Source organism: Thermobia domestica, chromosome 2, assembly GCF_964235325.1.
Source record: "Thermobia domestica chromosome 2, izTheDome1.hap1.1, whole genome shotgun sequence".
NCBI classification, from domain to species: Eukaryota; Metazoa; Arthropoda; class Insecta; order Zygentoma; family Lepismatidae; genus Thermobia; species Thermobia domestica.
In genome coordinates, this window is record NC_137455.1 from 194,875,328 (window position 1) to 194,887,273 (window position 11,946).

Consider the following 11,946-nt stretch of genomic DNA (forward strand, 5'->3'; position numbering starts at 1 on the left):
AAATGTCGGTGAGTGCTTAAGCTCAAAGCCACCCCCTTAAATATACCACTGTATAGAATACAATATTAAATACCTTGCGCTGATTAAAATGAAATTCCTTCTGAGCATTAACATTTCTAGTGAAGTCATTATCAAGTGATGCATTAATTAAATACATTATTGTACTTTAAAGTGGGAGATAGTATTAAATGCTAATCCAAGAAATTTGACAGCTAAGAATATACTTTCTTTTCTCTACCTCAATTTTCGATATGCGGGAAATTAAAACAGCAACTGAGAAGGAAATTCCATTCATCCCCCCTGCAAATCCCAGACAGAAGAAAGTACGAACTGCACTTCAAAACATTTGTAGGTAGTAGAGCTAAATGGGAATATTCCATTAATACATATGGAGTGTTCTCATGTAAATATTTGTATAATAATAATAATAATAATAATAATAATAATAATAATAATAATAATAATAATAATAATAATAATAATAATAATAATAATAATAATAATAATAATGTCTGCTTTTGCTTATATACTTATTCTTTTTTGTTAAAAAAACAAAAACTACTATGTATACATGTTCATAAATTCAACTCTAAACAGAGTTAGAAATACAGCTAAGAAGTTTCTTTAAAATAAATAGATTTGATAGCTTTTTTTGTTTAACTGAATAAGGAAATTAGAATTCAGGCTACAATTTTAAATATTTTATGACACATTAAGTGTTATTTGTGTTATTAGTTTATCGGGCCTACCCTATTTATGAGATTGCGCTTCACCACTGAATATTATATAATACGCGGCTTAGAGAGAACTTCACATGTAGAATTCAACCTTCCCAGCTAGATTAAGAAAAATTTACGAGTAGACCTACATGACAGGCTCATATTAGCGCGCTAATGTCTGGTGAGCTTGGTGAGTTACAGTTTCAAGTTAAGAAAAAATTTAGTGATCTCCAGTCAATTTAAAGGATTTTAATGATACATATTTTTATATCGAAATATATTGGACTACTCCAAGTAACTATCAGAACTTCATTGGCAGAAGTGCTGCCTACGCGAGGAGAAAGGATTTCAAGGCAAAGCGGAGACACTCTTCAATAAAATATCTTTCTGAAACGAGATATTGTCCCCAGGCAACACTGCAATAGAAAGCTCACTTCTGCTGAGCGCTTTTCAATTCCGGTTTTGTGCGAGTTATACAGGGTGTCCCAATTGAATCGCCCTATTTTCATTTCGTGGTGGTAAATTAATGTATGTGTATTTCTTTTCCAGATGTAATACAGTAGAAGAAACAGTTTTGTTAGAAATTTGTCGATCCCAAAAATCTCGCCAGGCGTGGTGGTGGCAGCAGGAACAGCGAAATTGCGACCAACACAAAAAGCGCAGGTACTGTGGTAGTATGCAGAACTTGGTTCCATTGTCGCAGTGCAACGATGATTCCGCCACAAATACCAGAGGGAACCCCCTAATACGAAAACAACTCGAGTATGGAAACAGAATTTGGTTGCTATTGCGACCGTCACTCCTGAAATGCTTCAACACACATGACTGGAGCTCTACCATCACCTGGATATCCTTTGTGTGATTGGTGGGGCATATGTTGAAGTGTTCTGACTTTCTTGATATTTGTATACAAACTTAACGAGTGTACCTTCATAGTGCATTTTAGTTCATTTGGATATCTCAAATAGTGTGGGAGAAATACAGAAGTGAAAATAGGGAGATTCAATTGGGACACCCTGTATTTTATGTCAAACACTGTGCGGATGGTTTCTCTTAGGGACAGGTTTCCTCATTTCACTATCATTAATCTCTCATTTATAACTGTCTCACAACCTTCAAGCATAACTGTAGGAAGTTAAATTTTAACATCCATAGTAAGAGAGTGGTAAATATCCAGTTCTGAGTATGTTGTAGAAGTTTTAGTCCATAAGTAGTATTTTAAAGAAAATTATTTTGAAATCTATATTATAAAATTAACAGTGACTGTTTGTGAATCTTGAACCACTCGACCGATCTCTATCAAATCTTCAACGTAGATTAGGTTCGCGCCTGGGATGGTTTTTAATACATCTCTAAAGGTGCAGCTTAGGGCAAGGGGATCAAAAATGATTTTTAAAAAATGAGTGTTGAATCTATAGCTTAAGGTCGCTGAGATGAACAGTGACACTTCTGATGCCGTTTAAGTCCAAATTCAGTCACAACTTGGGGGGATAGAGGGAAAGATAAAAACGATCGAGAATGACCTATATTATTGCCGAATCCATAGTTTCCGGAGTCGCTGTGATGAACGGTGACACTTTCGATGCCGTTTAAATCTAAAGTCAGCCATCACATGGGAAGGACCAGGCGGAAAAATATAAAAATTGGAAAATGACCGATATCAGACAGAGCTTTAGTAATAGTAAAAAGTGACTAATGGAACATATTACTATTTTTTTTAATTGATGCTAGTATTGTACTAAAATTGGGCCCTCAAACGTCAGAGTTTCGCCCGGGCAATCCTAAGTGTACATAATTGCCCCCCCCCCAAAAAAAATCAATTTCGATCTTGTCCAAAACATTCGCGCGATATTTAAAAACACCACTTTCATTGGTCACCGATATTTAGCTTACTCTCACTCTTGGTGAATGTTACCCTATTTAATTTATATTTCAGCAAAAAGTAAGAGCATAATTATGACTATACTGAAACTTTTCGGAGGATTTCCCAGTTCTTAGTGCAAATTTCATAGGTTGTACCGGTTTTCTGAAAATCTCGGCAGTACCGTGACGTTGGGAGGGCGAGCGGGGCGACGGCACCGGGCGCCGAAGTAAGGGGGCGCAAAATTCGGGAGGAAAAAGATAGGAAAAATTACTTGGAATACATCAGTTGTATACCCTCGCCCCGGGCGATGATTTTCCACGGCACGGCACTGAACCTGAGAGCCGTATATTAAATTTCTTATCGTTAACCTATAACTTGTTTGTTTAGACTTAACTGCTATGATACGCGAGTGCAGAGTGCTAGTTTGAACCTTACAGAAGTTACAAGTAGAATAGTTTTAAAAGTAATAAAGGAAACCTAGTACAAGTAATGCTTAACCATGTAAAATTTACGAAGATTGTTACGTAAGTGTAACAAAAATATATTACAACCAGACTTAATTTTAGGCCTATTTATTGAACCTTTCTACGTCATACCAAATTTGGTATTAACCTAGGAACACCAAGGTATTTCGACTTACATTAAAACTAATGGGTGTGGGCTTAAGAGCCCCCCCCCCCTTGATGTTCCTAGGGTTAACACTGACTGCCAAAGCGGAATCGATACGGTGAATTGTGGGGTTAATTTTATTGGAGGAAAATAAACAATTTCTGAAAAAAAAAAAAAAAATCCAGAAACCAAGGATGCCGAACATCTTTCTGAGGCCGGAGAATTTATTTCATCAATTAAAACCTATGTGCTTGTGTATCACCGGTGATTCACATGACTCCAAAAACAAGGATCCAAAGCCTGTGAATCACATATGGTGCACAAGGGCGCCCATCAGGGGGGAAAGATGGGGCGCTTGCCCCCCCCCCATCTATAGGAAATTGTAGTTCGGAAGATCGAAAACCCAATAGATTTTTTTAGAATAGTTAACGCAAAGTTTGAGACTACATTTGAAATGCTGCTTATACCTGCCCCACCCTGGAAATCACAACATGGGCGCCCTTGATGCATATGGCCCCACAAAGTACACCCACTGTGAATCACTGGTGATGCACCTGGCGGTCAACATGTTTTAATGTCTACTTTTATTCTATTGTTAGAAGTCCAGAAAGAGAAGAGTGAGCGAATTGTGAACAAGTGGTAAACAAAGGAAACAGCCATCTCAAATTAGTACGAATGAACAACATTCACAACCTGGTAGAATGCTCAGTACCAACACATCTCGAAATTTCATGTCAACAGCACGTGCTAAATAGATGCAAGCAATCCGGGGGTTATCAGTCTGGCACGCAGTACCACGTGTCATCATGAAAGCCCAAACTCGGGAAAGTACGACAAAGTCTTCAAATCCTATCACTGAACCGAATTTAAAATCTAATAAGATTCAGCAGCTACAGTTCTAAAAATAAATGCACGCATTTTTTTAGAAGAACCACGAGTTATAAATCATTAAAAAACAAACCAACAGTTTCACAGCGATTCACTGGTAAATATGTTGTCACCGCATTGTAGTTGAATTAAAATTTGTAAAATTACGAAAATGTCCGATATAACATTGACCGTTATTACTGGAACATCTGGAATCAATTTTCATTTAATTGTATTCATTTTGATATTAAGGTGGATCACTAGGTGTTCCCACTGTTGTTAAACGCTGCTTAAATAGTGTGGCGTTGCCAGATAGTGTCGAGTGTTTACTGATGCCAGATCAAGGAAGTAATCATTGAATCCTGCTTGGATACTTACTAGAGAAATTAGTTTTCGACCCTTACTACAATTCCGCTTCTCGAACTGCTAGAATCCAGGAACTTTCTTATTGTGACTACTACAGTAAACGTACAAATTTGGCAACAACGCATGGCGTTCTGCACAAGTTTCGTCTCAAAATTATTTCCTTAAATGCAAATTAATATTTAAATAAAATATTAAACATACCACGAAAAACTGTCAAACAATATATTTTATAAGATCGTTACTTTAAAATACTTTACACATACAAATAAACATTTCGTAAAACAGCACTTCTAGTAAGATCTTACAGTAAGTGCCATCTTGTGTGCTCATTGTAAAAAGAATCAAATATTTTCTCTTATTTGTTACAATTTTCGCCATCAGAAGACAACCAAATGAATTAGTGTCTTGTACTGTAGCTGAAACATTACTCTGCCTTATAGTACAATATTTACAATATGTAACGTTTCATTGAGCAGTAGTTAAGGCAATGATCTAAAATATATACCGATTTCAGGGTAGTGATCCACCTTATCGCCTGATTTACATTTTAACTTAAAAATTAAATCTCTCTGTCTTCAATTTTTTTTTTTTTTTGTTGTCAATCCCTACTCAGTCTAAACTACAAAGAAACCCTTTATTGTTGAATATAAAGACTAGCTAAAGCACTAGCAGAGGTAGGCCATTTGCTATTTGGCAATGTATTTCCTACGGACAGAAGTTTTAGTCATTTCAAGAAATTCAAGAGCTAAACTACGGGATATCTAAAGGGAACATCCCCTCAAACTTTCAACTGCGTGGCGGTATGCACGCCTTGGATGAGCAGGCTGGAACACAGGGAGGCATGTGTATCTTTCTCCTTCATTGTACTGGAAATTTCCCCCACATGGGCATTTAACCATCCCCAATAATCCTGTCGTTCAAACGTCTAATGAACAAATACTTTATATAGCTGCGACTGAGTGTTGGATCGTTTTTGAGGACAATTTGGTCGTAGTTCTCACAAAGCTCGAAAGGGGCATTAGAACAAGGTGACCAGAACTTTTACTTTCAAATACGGGACGCATACGAATCGGCGACGGGGGGGGGGGGGAGAAGGGGTAACTTCAACATTGCATTTTGGGACTCAGTGTTTTCAATTTACAAAATACACAAGTGGGAATGATAACACAGCGTTTCTAACTTAAGTACTATCCAACAATACTTTTAGCTACTTCAACACTCAGAATTCCCACTTGAACCACAGAACACTCAATTCTCATTTCAATATTCAGAAGTTCTAGGCACGGCTGAACCTTCCCAATGCGTGTTGGTACGGAAGAGTGTAGAATTAGCAGTGACCATTTATATCTATTATATAAAAGAGAACGTACAAATCCTTTGTTCCCTCACCACGCTAATACGGCTGAACCAATTTCTTTTATTTTTGGGGGGTTATTAGGATTTGGACCCTAGATGGTTTTTATCATATCACTTTAATTTTTAATTACCAGTGTCTTGAGATAATTGACCATTCAAGTGTCCATAACGTACAAATCCTTTGTTAGTTCATCATAGGTAAAAATAAACGTATTTATATGCAACCCGCATGACCGTGTCACTCGGCGGGTTAACATAAATGACAGGCGATATAATGTTAACATTTACTGCAATCTACTATGGTTTTACTTGAAAGCGAAAACTTCCGGGATGACCGCAGCGAAGCGGGGCGGGTTAACATAAATGACAGGCGATATAATGTTAAGATTTACTGCAATCTTCTATGGTTTTACTTGAAAGCGAAAAAGTAAAAATTATCTAAGTAACAAAGTTTATTGCGTTCCGGGGTGACCGCAGCGAAGCGGGGTGAACGCTGCTAGTTTTGAATAATAATTACGGAACACCTGGGTCATGTTTGCTTAAAAACGGGACATTAAGCGTCCCGTTTGAGAATTAGAAAAAACGGGACAACGGTTGAAAATAAGGGACTGTCCCGGCTACTAAAACGGGACGTCTGGTCACCTTGCATTAGAAGGATTTCCAAATTTGGTAAGTACAATCATAAGTGCGCAACTGGGTGTTAATCCGTCTGAAGAATTGCATGGTGAAACTTTTGCCTGGTGTGAAACTGCATGAATAATCTGAATACGCAGTGAATTTTAAAAAGCAAATTTCACTCATTAATGAATATTGAACTGTCACATTGAGAACCCCGTTTTTTAAATTTACTATTATTATTATTATTATTATTATTATTATTAAAGTAAATATTAAAATCGAACGATTATTCCGGCTGATCCACTTTGAGCAGTTTCAATAACTATTTCCAATCTGAAACTAAATATTGTCATTCCGTAAAAAGGACATCGGAAAGAATAACCTGGTACAATCTGTTGCGAATTTAATTCATCTTACATGCATTTACAGTAGAAAAAATTCGCTCGACAAAAGGAGCCAATTCAATTAGCACCAAAGGGTTTCCAAACACACAAAAACTTAGCTACACTAAAACTCCTCAAATGCAGTCTTCTTGCATGAAATTAACTGCACAGCCTTTGATCTGAGAATGGGCCCCGGCTACATCTAAATTTATCTTTGGTTCTCGTACCTTCCTGCTAGTAGGTATGTGATGACTGCGATAAATTCAACCACCTGATTAATAGCTATATTAAGATCAATGGACGTAGACTTACGTACGGACGGAGAACCTTATGAGATCAACATCACTTCCCGAATACTAAAATGTTAACTGATGTAATTGTAAGTAAGAGTACATACACTCAAACGTGAAAGAATAGTGTTCCTAGTAATAGACTTTCTAGATTACGAAAACTGTGGATGGGATGGGGGACTCCCAGCTACCCATCTTCAAATCACCGTTGATAGTTCGAAATCAAACCAAAATTATAGGAAATTCAGCTGTCCTAACGTAGGTGTGAGCTCATCTGATTTATCGGAAGTGAGGGTCACCTTTTCGCATTCCAAATAGCTAGTACCATAATTATATGAATCAATTTTTGAGCAGATCCAAAAGTAGCCGTATGAACCTAAAAAACAAAATGTGAATGAATGAAACTAATGAATGAAGTGGGAGGAAACTTGAGACCACCGAGAAAACAAGCACACTGGCTGTCCACCATAAAATTCACTGGGGGGAGAGCTGGGATCGAACCAAGGACCCCATGCACCAGAAGTGAACGCTCTACCACTTAGCCACCGCAGTCCATCCCCTACCAAGAGTGACCTGAAACTACGTACACCGAAGGCACATGTGCTAGCAACTAGAGGAGCGGGAAGATTATAACAGGAATAAGGTTAATCTGGCTATTTTGAAAAGAAAACTTCTTTCTCACTGCCATTTATGACATAATGACCTGGTACTTACGTGAATTTTAAAGGTATGCCAGTTTACTGCATGCCCCACGTTATCTTTCTAAACCTGGTCATTCATCCTACATTAACACGAAAAAAACTGGTGCACGTGATCCCAGATTCGATCCAGTATATAAGCATTCAAATTTGAACGCGCATTATAAAGGGCGAAGATTTCTCTGTAAATTTGAGGAAGGGGACATTTAGATGCAGAAGATATATATATGGTCCGCGGACGGGTAGGGGATGGACCGCGGTGGTTGTGGTAGAGCGTTCACTTCTGGTGCATGGGGTCCTTGGTTCGATCCCAGCTCGCCCCCAGTGAATTTTATGGTGGACAGCCAGTGTGCTTGCTTTCTCGGTGGTCTCCAGTTTCCTCCCACATCATTTCACAGTTTCATTCATTTATTTCTCATCAGTCTCCTTTAGCCTCCGCGGCATATCCGTGGGACGTAAAACAATTTCATTTCTCGGCAAGAGAGTGCTAATATTTAATTTCACAATAATTCCCTTTCATTAATAACTCGTCTCCTTTAGTCTCAAGCGCATAACCGAGAAACAAACTAAAATTTAATTTAACTTTTCAAATTTTTATATATTTTTAACATCGAATAAGGACAAATTAAGGTAATAGGTTTGTCTTGAATGGCATGTTCTAATTATTTTCTTGAAGGGTTAGTCTTTCCTTCGAACCACTGAAGAAGTCGACAAGAATTTTATCATTATGCCTGTTGGCAGGTCGGAACCATGATTTTCTGAGGGAGTTGCACCAAATATCTGCCCGTACATTTGAATGAGTTTTGTAAATGCCTTTAGGTATCTGTGGTGTGAATGAAAAATTGGCCCGGAAATGCTAAATGCCTGCTCTCGATGGATCATTTTCCTTCAAACCTTCACAAAATAGACTGATACTATTGATATTTGGAAAACTCACTGCCAGCTCCTCACTTTAGGTAGTGTATATTTACAACGAAAGGGGGGTGCAAGTGCACCCTTTCACCCCCTAAATCCGACTTTATATAAAATAGAGGATTTTAAGACAAACTGCATTCAAATTATGCCAAATATTTTATACTCATAAATACAATAGGGGGCCCACATAAGCTTGGGGAAGGGGGGCTCGGCCTCCCAGGATCGGCGCCCTTGCCCATTATGTAGTTTCACCTTCACATGTAGGTCCACGTTTCGGTAGAAAAGGGGCGCTACATTTCAATAACCAAACACATGAAGCGGGGAGGAAATATGGCTAGGTTTAAAAGACCATAATCGCAGAGAGTTCGTAGCACGAGGGTTACTTCGTGGCTGCAACATCAGGGAATAGCCTAATAAAGCTTATTTAACGTCTGTCATCAGACGAGTGCCAAATCTTTCACCACACACAGCGAGACTGAAGTATTGTTAAAAAGTTCTTTAATTACTATAAGCACAGACGCTCCAAAGAATTTTCATTCCGGATCTTCGTTCGAGAACACATAGGAAAACAAAACTGGGAAGTAAATTGAATTACAATTATCTTGTAAACTAAATTCATTTATTCTTGGAAGCACTATGACAGTCATTCTCAACCGATGTGTCGCGACACTGGTATTTCACACTAAGGTGTGTCGCTAAATCTTAGAATTTAGAACTCATGAACTTTAATAGTTAAAATCGAGAGAGTGTACCTGTCAACACCTCCAACGGCAGCAATAATGATGAGTGCTATATACAGTCATTGTAAAAACTAATTTGTTTCATTATTATTTATAATATTATAAATATTATAATATATAATATTTATATATTATAATATTCATTATTATTATTTATAATATCAAACAAGTGTCGTGATGTCCTAAACGTTGAGTAAAGTGTGTCATCAGTCAAAAAAAGTTTGAGAACCACTGCTCAAGGTCAATATGGCACGATGAAAGGGGGCGTGGTTCACTGAACTGCTACAGATCACAAGTACTCAGTTTCCAGTCATTGCCGAAGTTGAATCGCGAAAACATTTAACTGCAAAGGTACTATTGCTATAAAACGGTCCACCAGACAAGTCTATAACCACCCTTTACTAGACTGCATTGATTCAGTATGAATATTTTGTAGTTCAAGATTGGCCCAGATACATTCAACCACCTTTGCTTAGAGCTACGCATTACCTAGACCAAATAACCGCACTGAGAAACCAAACTGCAGTATTCAACTCAACATAAACAAGACTTGTGTCAATCGCTCCATCGCGAACACACCTGTCCTCAAAGCTCCACGTGTCCTGCTGTTCTTTACATCGAAAGATCTAAGTTTACTTAATCCTAACACGCTTTTATTCACTATTTACTATTTTTCGGCACAGTATACATACGATCATAGTATAAACCACGCCTTCACAGATCAGTTTCACACACATCGAAAGCGAACAGCCGGCTCATTCAAACAATCCGTTAAACTGTGCTTCCGGTTAATATGGTAAGTGGAAAATTATCTACAAATTTACTTCTATTTATGTATAATTTAAAACAGCAAGATCTTTTTTTCAAAATAGTTTGTCAAGCGTAGGAGCACACAGTTTGTGCCACAACGCACCGGCTTTCTCAGAACACCATAAATTTACACCTTACGTAGCCACCTTTTAAAAAGGCGGAAACAACTTCACAAAATGAAATAAAGCGAAATTAAAAGAGTTTTGTATCTTACCTCAAGGACAACGGACAACTAAGTCACTGAGAAGTGAAACTTCTGACGTGTACGAATGCTAATTCACGTAAAATGTTACACGAGAAAATCTTAGCATCCCACGTATTCAAGAAAACGATGGTTGTTGACTCTACCAGGCCAAGCAGAACGCGTTCTCCCGCCTTCAACATACACAACTAAAAACTTTGTTCGCGTCGTGACCCGAAGACCGAATGAACTTTCCAGTGTTGTGCGCATGCGCAACTTCCGCCTCCTCTTGTATCACACCACTCTATGAACCCCAAGTCCTAAAACTCAAAAGTGCTTGACCCTTGACAAGGCCATGAGAAGAAAATTGCACGTGAAACGTCATTTCCCTACCTAAAACGTATTGCAAAGGGATACGTTAAAAAAAAAAAAAAATGTTGAAATACATCATCATCTTAATTTAAAGGAAAGTTCATACTCTATTTCACAAGTTAATGTTGTGTCAGAGAGACAGAAATATCGTTGCGGAAACAAGAGAAACATCCGTTGTGCAAATTACGATTTGCATATTCCCCGCTATCCGTCGCTCCGTGGCTTACAAGGAGTGAGAGCGAGAGTTAGGGGCGTTGAGAATGCAAATGCCAGTGCACCTATTGTTGAACTAAACAGTTCTGTTACATGAAGCAAAATTGAAAACAGGCCTATACTAGCAAATCACTTTTATTGCAAATTATACAGTAACGTATTGTCTTATTTGCTGAGTATAGGCACAGAGAAGGGAAATCTCATATGTATTCAAAGCAATTATATCGTTTTCATCAATGTTACTACCAGGCGTATTTCAGCGCGGCTTTTTCTCACCTTCCCCTCCCGGAGCCAAGATAGATTAAATTACAACTTCGTGCAGAGCATCCCTTTTGCCAGTAAAGCTCCAATGCAGCCCCTCGCATTTTGATTTTGTCTCCCCGGACACAATTTTCTACATGAATGTCTAGGTTTTGTTGCTTATTGTAACTGTTTGTTGTGCGCGATTTTATTTATCACAATTATAATTATGCAGGGCCGGTTTTACCGTGTGTGCAACATTTGGATTTAGGGACTAATTTTCGGGAGGTGGGAAAAAACAAGTATACAAAATTTAAATATGTGATGAATATATATTATTTAAAATAAAAATATTGGAACCTCACTTCATGATTACTTAAAGTTACTAATCTAATCTGCCTATTTACATATTACAGTCATAAATCCAGTTAATCTACGTTGGTTTATGGTTACGTGGATAGTATAAAGAATGTGACGCGACAAAGTAGATGAGTTGTAGACTGGAGTAAGTGTATCTATAATTCCATTGTTGATGTTGATCGATATTTATTTAATTGTTGCATTAAATTCATATATTCTTAATACCTGTATTTGCAAAAGCATAATTGTATCTTTAATAGCAGAATAATTGAATTAATTTTCGTATGATGTCATAATGATTCGCTTTTATGAGCTTACCTTTTCTTACGAGTACATAGATATAAA

At 37.6% G+C, this 11,946-nt stretch overlaps 1 protein-coding gene across 1 annotated transcript in view; it reads right to left on the reverse strand.

Moving 5' to 3' along the window:
• Nucleotides 1–10,642, reverse strand: part of LOC145678345 (long-chain-fatty-acid--CoA ligase ACSBG2-like) — a 173,901-nt gene extending 163,259 nt beyond the window's left edge. Inside the window, exon 1 of the mRNA XM_081748383.1 lies at nucleotides 10,450–10,642. The gene's annotated coding sequence lies outside the window, so the exon portion shown is untranslated. The remainder of the gene's footprint in view (nucleotides 1–10,449) is intronic.
• Nucleotides 10,643–11,946: the final 1,304 nt, after the last annotated feature.